The following is a 22,149-nucleotide window of genomic DNA, read 5'->3' on the forward strand; positions in this document are numbered from 1 at the left end:
ACCCCTATTGCCTCCAAAAGAGAAAGAAAAGTATGATTATTTAGAGGTTTTCCATTATGTTTAGAAAAAATCTTCCTCCCTATAATATCTACACCTTTGTTCTAGTTCTACCATCTGGGGACCAAGCAAAGCCATTTTAATCTGTCTTCTACAGGACAATATTGAAAATCTTTGAAGACAGCTGTCATGTCATCCAAGACTTTTTCCAGACCAAACATTCTTCAATCAACCACATGGAACAGTTCTGAGCTCCTTCATCTTTGCAGTCACTCAAGAAGAATTCACAATTGTCAGTGAATCACTATTAACATCTATCACTAAACATATTACGGGACAGTAATTAGACTAATTTCAAATCCTGGAGCCACAAAATATACTTAAATAAGCAGCAATAAAACATTTTCCTGGATTATCAAGATATTCACTTGAAATGTTCTCCCTGTTAAATATCCCCCTTACCCAATCAGTGCTAAAGCTAGAGGTCAAAAGGCCCCACCAGTACCCTTACCTTTAATAGACAGTAAAAACAGTTAATTCAAAAGCATTTACTGGGATGGTCTTGTAAGAGCTTCTTTTCATCTTATAATAGGGTAACAAAGTATGAGCTTTTATTGACACTTCAACTTGGACTATAACAACTAGCTGTCTTTGTTACCTACCCCTTACTTTCTCTGATTACATCAACTGTATAAGGAGGAAATGAATTGATTATGGGTATCCTGATAAGCCCTCTTACCCTCATCTCCACTATTTAAGTAAAAGATGGTTTGGGTGCTTTTCACTACTCTTCCAAGCTCAAATGCCTTATCCTGATGTGAAAGTGACCCCGATCTTTCAAAGATCATGCTACAGAGTCCATGCTCTAATAGGTCCTACTAAGTTGGAAAGGTTCAGTGGACTCTGTATCTTTCATCTAAGGTCAAATCTTCTACTTTCAGAAAGACTTATCTTCACTAACTCCCAAAGACTAATTCTTAATATATCAGTTCCAGTAATTCCTAAAGAGTAATTCTTATGGCATAGAAATTGTAAGACCTATATTGGTGCAAGGAGAATCAATATAAAAAGCAAGCAAACAAAAAACAGTTCTTTCAAATATTGGTATGCAGACTGAATTAGGACTTTGTGCAGGCATTCAAATTTAGAGGGATGCCATTTAATCTTCTAGCTCTCAGTCACAGACAATTAAGCAACAAGATTCAGGTATAAAAACAAACAAAAAAGTAAAAGAATCAGACTGCCCTGAGCCGTGGTTTTATGATTACCAAAACTTTTTTGGTGGAAAGGGGTAAATGGTTTCCTTCTAGTTGACCCTAATTCCATTCTGCATGGCCTTATTTCCTTCCTGTGTTCTAGCACAATATTAAAAAAACCCTCATGTACACACACACATTTCACAGAAGAGAATTTTTGTAGGCAGACTCAGCAAGCTAGGATTCACATGTACTTCTTAAAGATTCTGCTCCAGAGTATAGCATTCCATTCAGCAGAGCAATCTAAGATGTAGATACAATTATCACTGCAAAGGATTCTTTCCTTTGCTCCTCTATTATACTGTGACAATGAATAAGGCACATCTATTATACATTTTGTTTTGTGCGTTACTTGCATCGTGTTTTCAAGTTTTGTTAATGTTTATGTAAAAAATATATTTTAAATTTTACTTAAAATTCAGTATGATCTAAGAATTTCATTTGTTCTGTGTGTAAAGTGGCTGGTATTATTGTCACTACATAGAATCTAGGAACCACTAACCTATAATTGGAGGTTAAAGGAAGCCTCCCCCCAAGTCACCAAGGAGGAATACCCTGGTTCAGGTAATGTGGAGGAAATACCATAAACTGTCAATTTGCTTGGCTGGATGATCACTTCTTTCCTCTTACTTTGCTGTTATTATTAAATCTGCTAAGATAGGTAAGGATGTACTACAGCATTGGTAAGTCTTCTGCTCAAAATGGAAAAAAACAAATCCCAAGTCCTAATATTATTCCCACTGTAGATTTCTGGAACAACTTCAATATCAGTATTTTCCCAAGATATCACAGTCAGAATGGAGTTGCCATAGCAATCTGGAAAGGAGGGCTGTCAGAGACTAGAATGCAAGGAAGGGAAGATAATGGATTGAGAAACTGATACAATAATTGAGAAACCGATCTTGTCAGGAACCATGAGGTTGAAATCTTCAAATACTTTAACCTTGCCAAAGAAAAACCACCTCTACTCCCTTGCTCCCCTTAACAGTACATCTCCTCTCACTGCCTCCCACCTTCCCAGCCCAGGAATCTTTGGATGTATCCAAGCATTAAGGAAGACAACTTTCACCCCTTCTCCCTGCCTACATCTCTGGTACCTTAGTTGATCTCCCTCCTCATCTCTGCCTACTGATTTCCCTGGCTTCCTTTAAGCATCAACTAAAATCCCATCTTCTATAGGAAATTTTCAAATTCTTTTTTATTTCTAGCACCTACATTCTGCCAATTACTTTCTTTTTTTTATTCCGCTTATGGAGTGTTAGTATATATTTGTTTGCTTCCTTTCTCTGCTATTAGACTGTGAGCTCCTTGAAGTCAGGGAACACTTAGCACACTGTCTGACCCACAGCAGGTCTTAATTAAGGCTTATTAACTAATTGATTTTGATAGTGAATGAAGCACAACTATTTCCCACTTTATTTTAGGCATCACTTTGAATATTTTGCATTTTTACAAAAATGTTCATCTGTCAGCTTTAGTTGAAATTAAATATGACCTAAGAAAACTATTTGCACAATTTTATTAAAAGAGCATGTGTTGGGAGAACTTTTTAATATGTAAGAAAAGATAGTATCACTACATAAAGTAATGGGCCCAAGATTCGAAGCAAAAGGAAAGTTCCCCACAAATCACCAAGAAGGAACACACTTTGTTCAGGTAATGGAGAGCAAATCCTATAAACTGCTAGTTTGATAGTTGGATGTCTATTTCTCTCCTCTTAATTTACTACTCCTATTGTATCTGCCAAGACTGGAAAAATGAAGCACAACACTGGCAAATTCTTCTGTCTCTCCTCTCCTCTGGACATCCTATAAAGTTGCTACATTGTGGAATTAGAGAGAGGTTGAAAGAGGACACTTCTTAACACCAATGTTGCTCATTCTAATTTGCTCTTCACTCACTTCCGAGCTCACAACCCTCCCGGGCCATCTATCATTGATGCAGCAAGACTTGGTCATATGTCCGCCGACCGAGAAGACAATCCCAAATTCACATTGCTTTAGCTGTACCTGGCCTAAACTATTTATTAGTTGTACCTACCTCTGCAAGTTAAAGGCTTAATCTGTCCTAATGTATACTATATAAATCCTCTTTTCTGGGTTCCTTAGGTAGCATTTATACCTATGAACAAAAGAAAAATAACTAAACTAACATAAAAGAGGAAGGCAAAATCAGAATTGACAAATTAACAAAAATTTGGACCACACTAATGCATTTTAAAAAAATAGTAATAACATAAGTAACAATAATGATCGTTTATACAACACTGTGGTTTGCAAAGCACTTTTAATATGTATAATACAACCTTATTTGATTTTGAAAGTGACAAGAAGAAAACATGAATAGTGTCAATAATGCAATACCTTTAAGTATGACACAGTCCTTCATTACAATGTGTTGTGGTTTCTTGAGATTAAATTATCTTTATTAGAATAATATGAAATGATTCCTAGGTAAGGTAGCTTTAACATATTTTGAAGCTTTTGTTTTCAAATGCGTAAATAAATATATTTGGTAATAAAAGTAGTATGCACTTAATATATATTTTTTATGCTTATATGCTACTTCATGTAAGTTGGAGCAGACAGCTATGTTTTTTGATAACCCCATGTCACTTTTCATCTAATAATTTATAAAGGTATCAGCCTCAACAAGTCCATATAGATATGCAGGTTGATAATGGCATCCTACTGATTTTTAAATGAAAAATATGGATATACAAAGATGAAGCAACTTAACAAGAATCCCCATATAAGTAAGGAACCAAAGCAGCTATGTGATTTGGCCCCCTGGTGGCATTCCAATAGCTCAATACTTTCCCATTTAGATTTGAATAGTAATCATCAGAGAAAAATGTTCTCTATTTTTTTCCTCTTCTTAGTGAAGCATTGAAGATTTGGTTGAATTGTATAACTTGAGGTTGAGTGACCATCTTCCCATCAGCGTATTTTGAGAAAAAAAATGATTTGTGAAAAGCTTCTCAGACACGCTGCTTACTTTGATCTCATAATAAAGAGGAAACAAATACAGAGGGGAAAACAATGAATATATAGAAAAGAGTCACTAAAGTTTTTATATCCAGAAAATGCCATACATATAATCAGTTAGCAGGAACTTTGTTTCACAGCATGGAGTTTACGCATGCCAACATTCAATGCTGTATTACTACTGAGATTTTGATTTTTAGCAGATGTAGTAAGAGTCTAAAAAACTTTTTCACAGCAAACATATCCTTGATTTAAAACACGAGGATCTTGTGTTGATTTTTTAACAGCTTGTATCAACCTGTTTTAACTGTCTAACTTTTACCAACTTTCCATATCACATATCAGTATCTCCATCCAGTAATATACTGGATAATGAATAGAAGAGAATATAAGCTTCCCATTGTTAATATTCCATTCAAAAGGAGTTAATAAAACACTAATCACCACCAGTTTAACCTAATTATTTAATTCTGTCACTACAACTTCATTAGGAATAACTTATTCATATACAAAATTAAATGATTTGCTATAAAGAGTAAACTTTAACTTTAAAAATGTTGGTCATGATCTCAAAGTAAAAACAAAAATAGACTCAACTAAAACATATATCATAAAATTACATTTTACTAAAAGAGGATGACAGCCAATGAGATAAAATCAATACTCAACGTACGTGCACCAAATGGAGTAGCATCCAAATTCTCAAAGGAAAAGTTAAATGAGGAAATAGACAGAAAAACTATACTGGCTGGAGATTTCAACTTTCCTCTCTTAGAAATAGATAAATCTAACCATAAAGTAAATAAGAGAGAAATTAAGGAGATGAATAGAATTTGAGAAAAGTTAGATATAAAAGACCTCTGGAGAAAACAGAATAGAAATACAAGTATGCCTTGAAGTTATACATGGTACCTTCACAAAAATTAACTACATGTTAAGGCACAAAAACTGTATTACTAAAATGAAGAAATATTAGATGGATCCATTTCAGGTCATGATACAATAAATATTGTATTTAATAAGGGGCCATGGAACAAGGATGAAATTTAATGGGAAATTAAATAATCAAATCCTAAACAATAAGTGAGTTAAACAAACCATAGAAAAAAAAATTCATGAAAGAGAATAACAACAACGAGACAGTATACCAAAATTTGTGGGGAAATTTATATACCTAAACTGTTATATGAATAAAACAGAGAAAGGAAAGATCGATGAATTGGGCATGCAATTAAAAGGAAAACTGGAAAAAGAATAAATTAGCTCCCCAAGCAAATATCAAATTGGAAATGCTCAAAATCCAGAGAAATTAGTAAAATTGAAAGTTAAAAAAATGAACTAATAAAACTAAGCGGTAGCCCCCTCTAAAAGAAACCCAATAAAACAAACTATTTGTTAATTTAATTTTTTAAAAAAGAAGAAAACTAACTTATAAATATCAAAAATGAAAAGGGTGAATGAATCACCAATGAAAATGAAATTAAAGCAATTATTAGCTGCCATTTTGCCCAATTTCATGACAATAAACCTGATAATCCAAGTGAAATGGATGAATATTTGCAAAAGTATAAATAACTCAGATTAGCAGAAGAGGAAATAAAATACTTAAATAATCTTATCTTAGGAAAAAATATTGAACAAGCCATAAATGAGATCCCTAAGAAAGAATCCCCAGGACCAGATGGATTCATGAGTGCATTCTATCAAATATTTAAATAACAATTTATTACAATACTGTTTAACTATTTGGAAAAACAGGCAAAGGAAGAGTCCTACCAACTTCCTCTTATGACAGATATATAATTCTGATGCCTAAAACAGGGAGAGCAAAGCAGAAAAGGAAAACTATAGACCAATTTTCCTAATAAATGTTGGTGAAAATTTTTAAATAAAATGCTAGCAAGGATATTCAAGCAATATATCACAAAGATCATACACTATGTCCAGGTGGGATTTAAACCAGGGCTGGTTCAATATTAGCAAATCCATCAGCATAACTAACCATAACAATAACAAAAAACAATGGAAATCATATGATTATCTACATAGCTATAGAAAAATGCTTTTGACAAAATACAACATTCATTCCTATTAAAAACACTGGAAAACATAGCAATTGATGGAACCTTTCTTAAAATGAAAAGTAGTATCAATCTAAAACCAAGAACAAGGATTATCTGCAAGGGGGATAAACTAGAAGCTTTCCAAATAAGATTGGGGTGGAGCAAGGATGTCCATTTTTACCACCATTATTCAATATGGTACTAGAAATGCTAGCTATAGCAACAAGACAAGAAAAATAAATTGAAGGAATACAAATAGGCAATAAGGAAACAAAACTCTCAATCTTTGCAGATGAAATTATGGTATACTTAGAGGACTCTAGAGAATCAACTAAAAAACTAGTTGAAACAATTATCAACTTTAGTAAAGTTGCAAGATATAAAATAAACCCAATTAATCATCAGAATTTCTATGTCCTACCAACAGAACCCAGCAGGAAGAGATAGAAAAAGAAATTCCATTTAAAATAACTACAGACAATATATAATACTTGGCAGTCTACCTGCCAAGACAAAACCATGGAAAATATGTACACAATTACACACCTCTTTTCATGCAAATAAAGACAGATCTAAACAAATGGAGAAATGTTAATTACTCATGGGTAGGTCAAGTTAATCTATTTATTCAGTGCCATAGGAATCAATCTACTAAAGATTCATTCTGTAGAGTTAGAAAAAAATAATAACATAATTCATCTGGTAGAACAAGAGGTCAAAACTATAAAAGGAATTCATGAAAAAAATGAGCAGAAAGGTAGCGTAGCAGTACCAGATTTCAAACTATATTACAAAGCAGTAATTGTTGAAACAATCTGGTCCTGCCTAAGAAGTAGAGTAATGGATAAATGGAATAGATTGTGCATATGATACATAGAAGTAAATGACCATAATCACCTAGTGTTCCATAAACCTCACAATTCAAGGTTTTGGGTTAACAACTCACCATTTGACAAAAATTGCTGAGAAAACTAGAAAGTGCTTAGGCAGAACCTAGTCATAGACCAACATCTTACACCCTATATGAAGATAAGATTAAAATTGGTTAATAATTTAAACATGAAGAGTAATATCATGAGTAAATTAGGTAATTAAATTAGAGAAGCATAGACAAATGTACCTGTCATATCTATGGATAAAAAGAAGGGTTTATGATCAAACAAGAGATAGAGAAGATCATGGGAAATGAAATGGATAATTTTGATTACATGAAATTAAAAAAAAATCTTTGGCAGAAACAAAGCTATCTAGAAGGAAAATAGGAAACAAAAAATATAGTACATGTCTCCGATAAAAGTTTCATTTTTTCAAATAAATAGGGAACTGAGCCAAATTTGTAAAAAAAAAATAAGAGCCATTCCCCAGTTGATCAATGGTCAAAGGATATGAATAGTAAGTTTTCAGAAGAAATTAAAGCTATCAATAGTCACATTAAAAATGTTCTAAATCACTACTGATTAGAGAAATGTAAATCAAAACAACTCTGAGATGCTGCTTTGTATCTATCAGATTGTCTAACATGACAGAAAAGGAAAATGACAAATGCTGGAGGGGATGTTGAAAAATTGAGACACTAAGGCACTATGGGAAGAGCCATTCTGGGGAATAATTTGGAACTAAACCAAAAAAGTTATAAAACTTTGCATAGCATTTGAACCATCTTCTAGGTTGTATCACAAAGAGATAGAAGAAAAGGGCAAAGGACCATTTTTGTACAAAAATATTTGTAACAACTTCTTTTTTTTGTGGTGACAAAGAATTGGAAATCAATGTCTATCCATTGGGGAATGGCTAAACAAGTTGTGGTATATGATTTTGATGGAATACTATTGTGCTATCAGAAATTATGAGCAGGCAGAAAAACCTGGGAAGACTTATATGAATGCAAGAAAATTGAAGCGAGCAGAATCAGAACATTATACACAGAAATAGCAAAACTGTAAGTATGATCCACTGTGAAAGTCAGCTACTCCAATAAAGACAATGATCAGTTCAAAAGGACTCATAATGAAAAAGCTATTCACTTTCAGAGATAGAAAAGATGAATTCTGATATTGATTGAAGCACATTTTTAAAACTTTTTTTTGACTGTGCTTTCTTTTGAAACATGGTTAACATGGAAATACGATATGCATGACTTCCAAGTATAATGGATATCAAATTGCTTGTCTTCTCAAGGAGGACAGAAGGGTGGGAGGGAAAAAGAATTTGGAACTCAAAATTAAAAAAAAAAATGAAACGTTAAAAATCTTTTACATGTAATTAAGAAATATTTAATGAAATAAATAAAAGTTATTATTAAAATTGTTGTACATGACACTGCTGAAATTGATTATATAGAAAATACATCTTTTATTTATTAAGATTTTTTTATTTTTAGTTTACAACACTCAGTTTAGCCTGATTTTGAGTTCCAGATTTTCTTCCCCCCGCCCCAAGATGGCATGAAATTCGATACATCTTCTAAATACAACTTTGGATTGAACTTATTTACACAGCAGTCAAGTTGTAAAGAAGGATTATGACCAATGGAATGAATCATGAGAAAGAAGAAAGAAAACCAAAAAAAAAAAAAGGAGAGCAAACAGTTTGCCTCAATCTGCATTCAGTCTCCATAGTTCTTTCTCTAGATGTAGATAGCTCTCTCCCTCATGAGTCCTTTGGAGTTGGCTTTGAGCCTTGTATTGCTGAGAAGAGCCAAGTCTATCAAAGTTAGTCATCACAGAATCCATATATCTGTGGTTATGTATAATGTTCTCCTAATTCTGCTCCTCTCACTCAGCATTTTATCGTGTAGGTTTTTCCAGGTTATTATGAAGTCCGTATCATCCCCATTTCTTATAGCACAATAGTATTCCATTACATTCATATATTACAACTTATTTAGGCATTGCCCAATTAGTAAGCATCCTCTTGATTTCCAGTTCTTTGCCACCACAAAAAGAGCTGCTATAAATATTTTTGTACATATGGGTCCTTTTCCCACTTGTGTGATATCTTTGGGATACAGCCCTAAAAGTAGTATTGCTGGGTCAAAGGGTATGCACTTTTTTTATAGCCCTTTGGGCATAGTTCCAAATTGCTCTCCAGAATGGCTGGATCAGTTCACAACTCCACCAGCAATGTAACAGTGTTCCAATTTTCCCACATCCTCTCCAGCATTAATCACAGAAAAAGCTTATGACAAAATACAACACTCATTTCCACTAAAAAAAAATAGAAATTACACCTTAAATAAATCTACACACAAATTAGGCTGCAAAAATCATAGAATACTGACTTTAACTGAACATAATGCAGAATGCACATATAGGACAAATGGAGCTTCATTTTAAAAAGGAAATGGAAAACAGTAGGAATGATAATTCTACTTTGGCATTATTTAATTGTTTGTAACCGAATTTTATCTAGAAGGTTAGCATAAATATGTACAAAAACCTATAGTATATATTTGCTAATAACAATAGCATCTTGTCTTTGTATAGGACTCAATAGCTTGTGCTGGGCTTTATATGCACAGTCATATTTGATCATTAATGACATTGAAAATTCACTCACTTTCTTCTGGTGGCTTTATGATTAAGCTTAAAAACCATGTGTCAGAAATTAACTCACAGATTTTTTTTTTCCTCTGAAGGGTTGAATGGTAGCAAAAACTCCATTAAATGGAACCTTATCCATAGCTGGCCTTCTGGCAAAAAAAAGGCCCTATCAAGGTTCACCTGTGGGAATTGGCTTCATTCCTTAAGACAGTCTATTTACCAATCAAAATGATCAGACTTTTGGCGGGATAATGGACTGAGCCAATTCAGTGTCTTCCCCAATTCTTCAAACAAAGCTCCCACAGCATTCATGAAAAGGGAGTAATATTAGAAGAGTACTTTGAAATAAAAAACACATGTCAGACAAAGTAGGTCTTACTCTTTAAGAGTGACATTATAAACAGAAAAGCCAACTGGCTAAAAGTAATATGAAAATATGAAAAAAAATCTTAGCAGCTGAATAAACCAGACTACCTAAATAAGTACACTTTGAAATCTGTCTTGATATTCATTCACTTAGGGAGAACTGTGCAAACTGATATGTCTTCTTAGCTGAAGGACAATTTGCAGGTAAAAGTCTTGTTAAATGAAATTCTGTTCTTTGAATATTCATGAATAGGCCCTTTCCCTTTTGGGAAAAAGATAAACCACTTCAAAAATACCACCAGCACTACTCCACAGAACGTAATTACAAAGTCTTTAAAATACACAAATAAGTATCATTAGTCTGTGTTTGAAAATAAACCAAAAAATCAGCTTTCTATACTGAGGTCACAAAATAATGGACATCAAACATCATTGTTGTTTATCTGGATCCAGACTGAAAAATGAGGAATACGTTTTATACTTCTGATACACCCACCTAGCACCTCATACAGTACTGGATATGAAGTAGATAACAAATACTTGAGGACTGAGCCCAGGTGCAAGCTCAAAGTAAAGGATTCAGCACAGTCAATTCTGCAATGATGTATCTGTGCTACAAGGACTTTCCCAAGAGACTGAACTGTGCCACAGTAGAAAGGGTATTGGAGATAGGGTCATAAAACCCTTGTTCCAGGTACAGTTCCATGACTTAATAGTCATGTGACCATAAACAAGTGACTTTTCTAACCCTCACTTTTCCTTTCTGTAAAATAAGGATAGCCATACTTAGTACCACCTAGTTCGTGGGATGGCTGTGAACAAAACATTTTGTAAACAGTAAAGATACAGACATACATTCACATGTATATGTATGTAGGAATATATGGATATGTGTACATCACATATATGTATATATATATATATATATATATATTATATATATAATATGTAAGAAGAAAGAAACATTTATTTATTATCTATTGTGTGCTAGGCACTGCTCTATGAACTTTACAAATATCTCATTTTATCCTCTCTGGGAGTTAGGTGCTATTACTATTCCCATTTTACAGTTGAATAAGGTGAGGTTTGCCAGGGTCACACAGCTAGTAAGCATTTAGGGGACTAATTTGAAGTTAGATCTACTTGATTTGAACTCATATCTTCCTGAGTCCAGTCCTGGCACTCTATTCGTTGTGCCAACTAGCTGCCTAAATTATCTGAGATTATAGTGATCCAAAAGATTTTTCTCTATTGGAAATTTGAAATAGTGATCTATACATAGTTTTCTTTGTAAAAATAGAGTAAATGAAACACAGCATTTAAAATTTAAAATGATAAATCTGTCTAAGATGATCAAAATTTAGAAAAAAAGTCATCAAAATATTTTAAAGACAATTCTGTCTTTGGCAATTATCCTAAAAGGGTAAAATTAATTTTTTTTTCCTCTGATGTGAAACTCAATTCTGTGAATATTTGAGTGACTTAATATGAAGACTGACAGAAATGCTCTTTAGAAACAGCATAGGAAACACAGGAAAGCTTATCTCATTTGGCATGGAAACTAGTAGTGACTTTGGGGAATACCATAAGAATCCTGAGATCGGCACACTCTTGTTTCATCAAGGGTTGTGAGCCCTTGAAATATGGGGACCCAGGGTTTACCCATTCTCAGGAATCAAGAAAATATGTACATCATCCTTTCTTTATTAGGAGATGTTGCTGTCAGTGGAAAATTGCCGTGGAGTTGTTGTTCTCATGGGATATGCAGATCCATCTACATTCTCTTCTGGGACCCCCTTGTACCAAGGGCACACATTTGTTTAACAGATGACTAGAATTAGTAGGGCCATCCATGGCTATGGAACAAATAGTTTTTTCTTGGTGCAAGACAAAGTGTCTCATACATGGATTAAACCCAGAAACTTGGCTCCATTAGCACCATGAGCCAGGTCCTCTTGCCTAACACTTTTCATTCCACAAAACATATGTGAACTCATCAAAATACATGAGTGTCTTCTCCATCACTTTTCCTATCCTAGTCATTCATGGGATGGCATTAACATAGCCATTTATCTGCTCATTCATTGTCTGGGCCATTTGTTCGTTGATACCTCCCATCCATCTCTCTCTCTCTCTCTCTCTCTCTCTCTCACACACACACACACACACACACACAGCAGCTGAATGTGATAAAGGAGGAAACAAGAGAATCTATAACCATGTTGAGAAAAAATGTATATAAAAATACAAGAATTCCTTTGAAAATTATATATATATGTATACATGTATATACATATATATATATATATATACGTATATATATATATATATATATATATAAAAAACACACACATACATACAGATAGATATAGCTGTATCTATGAAAAGCTGCTCAATTTAGGGATTTTGTGGGGAAAAAAAAAACTAACTAATGCACATTTAGTTATAATTGTAAGTCAACGGAGAATGAAAAGATTATATATACATATGTGTATATATGTATGTATGTGTATATGTGTGTCTGTGCATGTGTGTGTGTTTGTGTATGATCTTTGAATATCTAGAACTCTGAGAAAAAAAGTTAATCATCCTGGATAGCCAGGTTTTAGGTGGTATTTTATTTTCTCTCAAGCACAGATTTTTAAAAAAAAATATTTAAATTATTTTAAGTGGTGATTTTTTTGGTCTTCTAGCAGTGTGTATGTAGTATAGTGGAAAAGTTGATAGACCTGTTATTTGGAGATTTATGTTCAAATTCTGCTCCCAACACTTACTACAAATCAAGAAAGGTCATTTTATTGGTAAAATGGGATTAATAAAGCTTCATAATCAAGTATGAGGCAATGAATATCCTGTGTACAGTCTGTGAAATCAAATGTCTTTTATATTACTTTTATATCTAAAACTACATCAGCTTCACTGATAAATTTCAGGGATTTTGAGTTTTATCTGTGAAGCTCTTTTAAGTATTATTATCAGAAGGGGTCAATCTTATTGGGGTTATAATAGTATTGAGAATTGTAGAAAGGGTAAGGGAGGAAGTATGGTTTACAAGGGGGGAAGGAGTTCAGGCTGGTCTTAACAATTAACTTATTTTTAGACAGTATTGGTTAGAATCCAGAGGAATATGTCACAAGAAAAAACTAAAGGATAAATATTTGCAACTGGCTTGATTGAAACTACTGCCCTTCCTGGTCTCAACTCCATGGAATAAGATATGTCTCCCATATTAAGGTCATCACCTCTAATCTTGTCACTAGGCTAATTGAAGCCTTGACTGACATTAATTCCCTCAGCCTCCTTTCCCCTTTGATGAGAGGCCTTGAGGGAGGAGTACCAAACTCCACCCAATGCCTTCCTTTATAGAAGGCAGAAGCTGGACTTTTGGGCTTACTCTACTTTGTATCTGTTGCTCTTCCTGGTTTCAATTCCATACAACAACATTCTCAGCTCTTCTCTCCCTTCTTCCCCCTTTCCTGCCTCCTTTTATGTGTTATTCCCTCCCCCCCCCCCATTTGGTTACAAGCTTGAGGGTAGGGAATATCTTTCTTTTTATTAATTCTATCCCAAGTGCTTATGTTTATTTCTGGGAGTGACTAAATTATTTCACCTTGCAGACTAAGTGAATTTCCCAGCCAGTCAAAATAAACCCCACCATTTATTAAACCTTTACTATGTGCCAGGCACTTTGCTAAGTACTGACGATACAACGCTGGACAAAAAACAGGCTCCTTGACCTTAAGATACTCAAATTCTAAAGGTGACATAATACACAAATCAAAATGTACAAGATATAGATAGTATAAATGGAACACAATCTCAGAGGAAAGGCATTACCAGTGGCGGACAGGGCAAGTCCTTTTGCGGAAGGCAAGGTTGGAGCTGAATCTTGAAAGAAGCCAGAAATGTAGGTAGATGGGGGTGAGAAGGCAGAGCATTTTGGTCAGGGGGAGTAGTCAGTGAAAAGGCAAGCACTCTCAATAATGAACTGCACCATCAGACATAGGAAGAATCCTATAGAGAGAGCTATTTCCAGATTTCAAGAGGGCTGTGCAGATGAAAGCCAGATGGCAAGGAGTGAGTGGCTGACTGTCTTCCAAAGCTGTCTATAATTTGTTTTGCTTCTTGCCATACTAGCTGAGAAACTCTTCACTACCTAACCGGGACTATTCATACTTGCAAAAGATATTAAATGACTACTGCTTTGAGCACTATACAGATCACAGTCTATTATTAAATAACTTTCATCTTGGGTTAGGTGCCACCTTTGTCTAAAAGTGTGCTTTTGCCCTCTTAAAATTACTTTGTATTTACCTATCTAAGTATACCTTGTATCACCCCAACACTGTAGACTGTAAGCTTAAGAGTCCAGACTGTTTTTCTTTTCTTTTCTTTTTTTTTTAATCCCATCCTGTAGTACCGTTTTTTTTTTTTTGGTATACAATAAGTGTTTAATAAATGTTTCTAGAATATCTTGAGACTACTCAAAATGAAAAAGAGCAAAATGGAACAGAGATGATTTTTACAGTTTTTATGGTTCTTCAAGGCTATAAATACAATCTGACTGTTATTTTAGCTATTTGGGTACTATAACTATATTCACTCAGAGCAGACAATTACCAAGAAACAAGATTTGTCTTATGCTATGCTCTTAAAGATATAACAGTTGTTGAGTTCATTATAGAAGACATTGGCTGTTTTCTGGATGAGTACTATAACCATTTGCAGACTTGTGAGTTGGAATCAACCATTTTCATGAGAGGAAATCCTGAATTTTCTCGTACCTGAGGAGCAGTACAAATTGGCAGGAAATAGGTATCCAGCCTGCTAATAAGTAGGAAATAACAACTTTAGATTTAGAGGGAGACATGTACAGCTTTTCAAGTGAGAAGTTTTCATAGGCGGGAAATTTTTATTATAGGAAATGTATTTATTATTTAAGAAGGAAAAAGGAACTTCTAAAAATTGATCTCACTTCCTTGTACAAACTCTATGTAGCCCAAATTTGTACTGACACTGGAATTTATAACTTATGAGCTAGATATATACAGCTAAGGAAAATGGGATTTTTATAGTTCTTCAACACTAAGTGGCAACCATATAATACCACAAAAGCACATCCTGGACCAGAGAACATAGAGTTGAAATTAGAGTAATACGTTCTGTAGACAAGTCTTAAGAATTAGTCATCACTGACTCTTCTTTTTCAAATCTTCATGTTGAGCCATCCATTCCCTACTTCTTCCTAACAAATATCTCATCTGCCACTTTTTCCTAACCAATATCTTTCTAATTTACCATGGCCTTTCCACACACATTCACACAACCTTAGTTTAAGCTATTATCACTTTACTCTAGAGTACTATGATTCTAACTCATTTCCCACTTTCAGTCAAGACTGTTTAATTGATCTGTTCACTCATGTAGGATGCCTCTTCTTTTGGCATCAGACTGATTTCAATATATCCTGCCCCAGAAACAAATGAGCCTTTCCTTGTAACAAAGAAAACCAGATAGCAAAACAAACCACCCTCAAGACAGTATCTAATGATAGCAGCTGGGTGAAGCAGTGGATAGTGCTGGGCTTGGAGTTTAGGCACATCAGAGTTCAAATCTGGCCTCAGACATTTGCTAGCTATCTGACCCTGGCCAAGTCACTTCATTATGGTCTGTCTCAATTTCCTTATCTATAAGAAAAGGATAATAATAGTACATATCTCCCAGAATTGTTGGGAGGATTGAATGAGAGAATTAAGTGAAGTGTTCAGCACAGTGCCTGGCACATAGTAAGCACTATATTAATGTTAGCTATTATTATGTTTCATTAACAATATATGCAACATCCTACTCCTCACTTGTTTACCCAAAAGAGTTACTTCCTCATCTCTTTTCTGGGACAAGATTGATCATTACAATAACTCAATGTTAGATTTTGGGTTAAATGATCTTTCCTTTGAATTCTTGCAGTCTTTTTGTATTTCATTCACATGATTTTTACTTAATTCTATAGTAGTTTATTAATGTTTTCCCATTCTTCCCAGAATCACTATTTGTCATTTCTTCCAGCACAAATACCATTTGATTGCATTCACATATCACAATTTTAAAATTCTTAATTTGGCAACCAAAGTCCTTTATAATCTAGCTATAAGCTGAATTTCTAGCTTTGTTCAGCAAGATATTTCCACTCCAAATAAGCTACTCTACTTATTTTCCCCTAAACACACCTGGTTCATTCCTACCTGAACCTTTGGTCTCATCTTATTCCCTTTCTTTAGAATGCCTTATATCTTTGCCTGCTAAAGCCCTCATCATCCTTCAAGACCAAGGTCACGTTTCAGTCACTATGCAGTTTTGTATGATTATTTCAGCCCCCAGCCCACATTACTACTTTCTCTAAACTCCTAAGACAAATTATTCCCTATAATTTGGAATTTCTACTCCACTGGCTTAAGCTGTTGACCCTGGTCTTAAAAATGGTAGGCTCTAACACCTTAACATATGTAAATTTTCTGTCAGACTAAAAGAGTATATTGATAATACATAATACAGCACTTTCTGTTTATCAACTTTTACATTAATCATCTTATTTGACCCTCACAATAACCCTGAGAGACAGTGATGAACATTATGAGCAAATTGAGGGTCAGAGAAGTTAAGGACTGGCTTAAGGTGACTAAGGTAGGAAACGTTAGAGCTGGAATTTAAACTTATGCCCCCTGATTCCACATTCAGAACTCTTTTCTAAATCATATCATGTTGATTCCATATTCAGAAATCTTTTTGATCATTTCATGTTGTGTGTTGGGGTGGGGGAGAGGGAGGGGGCAAGATAGAGAGGAGAAGAGAAAGGATGTGATAGTAATCTATAGGAACAATACTACGATAGTTCCCATTATTGTCTCTATATTAACAATCATCATTAATTCATTAAGCAAATATGCATCTAGAGCTTGCTGTGCACAGAGCACAGCTAAGATTAGAAATACACACAATTTAGAGCACATACAAGTACCTGTGCTCATTTTTCAAAAAAAGGCACAAAAGAGGGATGGTGCATGGCATGTGCAAGGAACAGAGGGTAGACTAGTTGGAATGGAGTGCAGAGTGAAAATATGAGATAAAACGAAAACAGAGGTTCTTACCCTCAGGCCCATGGATAGATTTCAGAGGGATCTATGAACTTTGATAGGGGGAAAAAATCTATCTTTATTTTCATTAATCTCTGACTGAAATAAAATATTTCCTTCAATTACTTAAAAAGAAAAATATATTTGAGAAGAGTTCCATAGGCTTCACTAGTGGTCCATGGAAAAAAAAGGTTAAGAACCCCTGGAAGACACATAGATTTGAAACAATTTGTGGAGTGCCTTGAATATTGCGCAAATTAATATGAACTTTAGTCAGGAGGCAATAGTCACTGGAGATTTTTGAACAGCTGAGTGACACAAGTAGATCTATTTCTAAGATAGATTATTTTTGTGGGAGGGACAAACATTCATGAATTCAGAGGCTATTAAAATATTTCAGGCAAGTAGCAAGGGACCTATCCTAGAAAAAGAGCAGTGGAAATAGGATGGTGATGTGTGAGAGATTTTGTGGGAATGTATTTGTCTGTATTTGGCCATTGGGCAATTATTATGACATGCGAGGATGAAGAAAAGTCAAAGACATGAATGTGATTAGATTGGGGGAAATGGTAGCACTATGGACAGAAATTATGAAATCTAAAAGGAGAACAGTTATGGGGTAAAGAGGAGTTTGGTTTTGTACATGTTGAGTTTAAGTTGTCAACAGAGTATCTAGTCAAAGATGCCTATAAACGATATCAAAAATGTGTAGTCTAGCAGATCAATAAGAGGTCAGCACTAGAGATCTATTTAGGAGTGATCTGAATTAGGGTGACAGCTGAGTTCTTGGGACAGACTGAGATTTCGAGGAGTATCTAGTAGGAGAACATGGTTAATTGTCAAAAGCAAAAGAGAAAGGAAGATAAAGACTCATAAAAAGGTCACTGAATTTGGCAGTGGGATCATCAGTGGTATTTTAAGAAAATAATGAGAAGGGAAAATTATTCTTCTCTTCAGGTAAACATATAATGATGTTAACTTATGAGAAAGGAATGGATGGGAAATGGGGAAGTGATCAGCGAATCTTCCATAAAGAGGGCAACAAGAGAGAAGGAAATCAGGAAGTATGACTGAACCAAAAAAATAGGCATGACCTCTGACTGACTACACACACAGGCACGCACACATATATGTATGTGTATATATATATATATATATATATATATATGTATGTATACACACACACACACACACACACACACACACACACACACAAAGATAGGGTTCCATTGATTATTTTACCCATTTAAAAAGTAATTTCTTTTATTAGGCAAGAACAAATCATGATTAGTTCAGTCAATCAAAATTTAATTTGAATAGGGTCTGCATACCTCCTTGAATGAATCAAAGCCATTGTGTGATAAACTTGGTTATGCCATAAGTAATCTGTATAAAAAGCAGGAGCTATCTTAGGACACAGAGAGAATGAAAGAGGTTGAAGAAAGTATGTCATTCTAGTGCATGTCTGAAGAACAAAGGTAATGCTGAGCTATGGCAGAAAAGGAATATATCAAGAATGGTCATTGGCTTTATATGTATCTTCAAGCAGAAGACTCACACTGGGGTGGGTGGAGAAGTTCTGAGAAAAGGCTGCATTTCTCCCCACTTTCTCCTCAAAGTGTGTGTGTGTGTGTGTGTGTGTGTGTGTGTGTGTGTCTGTGTGTCTGTGTGTGCATGTGTGTATGTGTGTGTGTGTGTGTAATACAATCTCTTATTTTGCTACTAAACCATTTCCAAAAAAACTGCATTTTGGTTTAAACCACAATAAGCCAAGGATGAGACAGATAAAAATGTAAAGCTAGTCAGAAAGTCCAACTTCTGCCTAAACGTTACTAATTATCCTAGCTTGAGGTCTGAAAAATTTGTAACTGAACTTACAACTTTGCATCTAAAATTAACTCCGTAAAGCTCAAGAGGAAGGAACGATGTAGATCTTAGATGCCATTATTCTGTTCCAAGGCTTTAAATGAACTAATTATTATAATAAGGTGTTACATATAAATTTTAGGATTAGGTAGAAATAATTAATGAATCAATTACATACATTTATTACGTACACCTTTCAAATTTCTGCCTCACTTGGAAGTGCTAGGGTATGGATTGACCAGCAAGATACTGCACAGAAGGGCATGTGGGACTCATATATAAAACGGGATTCTTATTATCAATTAACTAATGGTCTATTTGGACAAACAGGATTAACATACACAAAACAGCAATCCCTTTAAGATAGTGTATGGTTAAATTGTATAGAAAAGACTCAAAATACTGTCCACGTTTAGAGCAAAGAATTAAAATTGCCACTGATGGCTTCATGGAAGATGTGCAACATGAGCTGAGTCCTGAAGGAGAACAAGTTGGGCTAGGTGTAAGTCCATTCCATTTCTGACATTCTATGGTTTTATGGTTGTAATCTTTGACAACAGAAACAAAATAGTGGTTCTATTGGTAATTTTAGTTTACAAAGTGAATGCAACAGTGTCTTGCATATAACAGAAGACCAATTGCATCTCTGGTAAGTAAATAAAATGAAGTTTTCAGGAAAAGCTTGTTTGATGATGGAGAGGCCATTGAAATAATTTAGACAAGATGTAATGAGCATCTAAACTCATCTGAGGGCAGTGAGTAAAGCAACAGGGCCATAAGCAAGAGATGTATTGGAGGTAGAAATGGCAAGATTTGGCAAATAATTGCCAAATGTGGAGTTTGAAGAATGAGGAATTGAGAATGACTTCAAGGTTACATCCCTAGGAGACTGAGAGACTAGTGTTACCTTTGACTGTAACAGGGAAATTTGAAAGATGGGCAGATTTAGGACTAGAGATAATGAGAACTGGCAAGGTAAGCTGGAAATGTTCCTGGCACCTACAATCCAACAAGTAGCTACTAATGTGGGATGGACTCTCAAGAGAGACCCTCAAACTTAATTTATAGATCTGTGAGTCTTCTGAATAAAGATGATAATTAAAACAGTGGTACCAGATGATGTCACCAAGAGATGATCTGTAGAGAGATAAGAGGACTCAAGACAACACTGCAGAATATCAGCAGTAAGGGTGAACTGTGTGGATGATGAGCCAACAAAGAAGACTGAGGAAGAACAGGGGGAGGAGATTGTGTGTCCATTTGGGAAAACAACAAGTAAAGCAGTTTGGTTGGAATGTAGAGTGGGCAGCAAGCCTGGAAAGCTAGGCTAGAGCCAGATTGTGAAGTGATTTTAATGCCAAGCTGAGGAGTTTGAATTTTATTCTAAATGCAACAGAGATCCACTCAAATTTCATTGTGTGGGTGAGTGGGGGGAGCAGGGTGACATAATCAGACTTGTGCTTTGAGTACTATTTGGGCAACTGAGTGGAGAACAAACTGGAGAAACTGGAAGCTAAAAGGCTAATTAGAAGGCTGTTGGAACAGTTCAGGCAAGAAGTTATAAGGGTCTGACCTTGGGTTGTAATTACATAAGTGGAGAGAAGGGGACAGCTGGAAGAGATGTGCAAAGGAGGAATAATTTGATTTCTGCATACTTATACAGACAATACAGGAATAGCATGTTTTCTATTCACAGAGAAAACTTGTATGTATATGCTACCTCAATATTTACTCATAACTGCTAAAATGAGGTGATTTAGTTGTATGATTTCTCTGGCCTTGCATAGAAATTGGCCAGTTAAACTTCCTGTGCCTGACTTTAAAATTAACTGGTAAATCAAAATTAGTTCCAAGTGTCTGCTAAAATAGTTGGAATATGTAGTGTGGGGAACCCATCCTACTCATTTAGTCTTTCTCCTGATAATAGCCAAGTAACTAGAGAACAGAGCCAGGAGACCTATGATCTATTTCTGGTTCAGCTACTAGCACCATGTGTGATCTCAGGGAAATCATTAAAGTTCTCATGGAGCGAAAAATGGGGCATATAGGCAATCCCCAATCACCTAGGCTAATGGAGGATGGGGACAGAATTGATAAAGTAATTATATTTCTTTCCACCTTATAAAAGCTATAAATATTTCAAATATTTTCTTAATCTTTTATTTTTCCCTTATGTCATTCTATCCATAGTTCTGTCTATATATGATTGCTAGTAGTCTTAGTTTTTAAGCCACTATAGGGCAAGGACAATGATTCATACAGTGCCATGTCCAAAAGTCACTCAACACATGTTTTTGATGATGAAATCCACAGAGAAATACAAATCCTCATCTCAGCCAATGGTTTTGACTTTCTGCTTCACCAAACTTTTGCTAATGGTCCAAACATGCAACGAAATTGATTGATTTCAGTTTCATTTCCTTTCTATGTCCCTGATCACCCTCTGGTAAAAGTGCTGAAAGGGAATTTACCAAAAAAAAAAAAAAAACAGGAAGCAGGCAAAAAGTCTTGTTAATAAGTCACCTGAACAATCAATAGTTAAAATAAAAAAATTCAACAATTTTTTTATATTCTGAGGGGAAGATTTCAACAGAATGAGATAAAATTGTGAGCAATATTGTCAAAATATGAGAAAAATAGTTTCATCTCCTATAGTCCAGAGATAGGAAAGGCTTTGCCATTCAAAAAATGGATTTTTTTTTAAAAAATGAGAATTACTGATTCTTTTGCTAAAAATTAATAGATTTGAAGAACTGTCAAGTATAGGCTGCTAAAAGCATCCTTAATTTTTCAATTTTCATTCAATCTATCCATAAAGTTAAGCATTGATCAAGAAACAACATAAATTTCAGTTTTCTTTATGGTTAGTTGCTTAGCACTAATCATAGTGTTAAAGAGAAATATACTGCTTACTCTGTGTGTGTGTGTGTGTGTGTTTGTGT

The 22,149-nt window shown here is 34.7% G+C and overlaps 1 protein-coding gene across 1 annotated transcript in view; it reads right to left on the reverse strand.

Annotated features, from left to right (window-relative positions):
* EYA4 (EYA transcriptional coactivator and phosphatase 4) overlaps positions 1–22,149 on the reverse strand; it is a 160,120-nt gene that overhangs the window by 133,470 nt on the left and 4,501 nt on the right. The window lies entirely within an intron of this gene.

This window comes from Trichosurus vulpecula, chromosome 7 (assembly GCF_011100635.1).
Source record: "Trichosurus vulpecula isolate mTriVul1 chromosome 7, mTriVul1.pri, whole genome shotgun sequence".
Classification (NCBI taxonomy): Eukaryota; Metazoa; Chordata; class Mammalia; order Diprotodontia; family Phalangeridae; genus Trichosurus; species Trichosurus vulpecula.